This window comes from Mus pahari, chromosome 3 (genome assembly GCF_900095145.1).
Source record: "Mus pahari chromosome 3, PAHARI_EIJ_v1.1, whole genome shotgun sequence".
NCBI classification, from domain to species: domain Eukaryota; kingdom Metazoa; phylum Chordata; class Mammalia; order Rodentia; family Muridae; genus Mus; species Mus pahari.
The window spans coordinates 134344737-134345794 of record NC_034592.1 but is presented as its reverse complement, the minus strand read 5'-3'; positions in this window follow the sequence as shown (position 1 = coordinate 134345794).

Here is a 1058-nt window from a genome sequence, read left to right as displayed (position 1 = left end):
TAGCCCTGGCTTTGTAGACCAGGCTGGCCTCGAACTCAGAAATCCACCTGCCTCTGCCTCCCGAGTGCTGGGATTAAAGGCGTGCACCACCACGCCCGGCCAGCCTTTGTGTTTCTATCTCTGTAGTAGATTGTGATACTCATGGCTGCCAGATTTGCAGCTTATTCATTCAATAACAACATTGCTTTCTTTCCCTTCTGTCTGTGCAGAGGATTACCAGATTTTAGTTTTCATTTTGCTCCTAGTATCTTCAAATATGGACAAATAATTTGGCACCCCCAGTAGAGTATTAACTAACCTAAGGCAAAAAAAAAAAAAAAAATTGAGCAGGTTCTGTTTCCATTGAACCAAAAGGCATGAGATGCACCGTGGTTTGTGACTCTCCGTATCTTGAGGTCCAAGAAGGAAGTCTGCATTTCCTGCTACTTTGGAAGGGTGAACAGGAAGTAATGAAAGGGTTCGTGTATGCGTGTATACATGCCGTTCCGGTTTGTTAAGATAACTCTCACTGTTTAGCCCTTCCTGGCTTGCCTGGAATTCACTTACTGTGTAGACTTGAAGTCAAGGAGATCTGTCTGCCTCTGTCTCCTTAAGGCTGGGATTAAAGGTGTGTGTCACCCTTCCTGGCTGGATTTCTTGAACTCTTCATTCTCCTACTTCAGTCTCCAGAGTGCTGGGTATTCCAGGCCAGGCCTGTACCACCCACCAGTGCCACCCCCACTCCCACCCGCCACACTTGAGCACACACATCCAGAGCACCCAATAAGCACCGTTTAAGTATTTTGACTTTCAGTCATGGGACTTAGCCTTAAACAGCTGGACAATCTCTCCAGCCCTACTTTAAGAATAAAGAGGAGCGCAGAGTGGTGCAAGCCAGGAAGACAATAGCCTCTCTCTGCTCTCGCTTCCTTGGCTCTCGACCTTGACTGAAAAACGGATCAGAATTAGGTCGATAGCCAGGCGGTGGTGGCACACGCCTTTAATCCCAGCACTTGGGAGGCAGAGGCAGGTGGATTTCTGAGTTCGAGGCCAGCCTGGTCTACAGAGTGAGTTCCAGG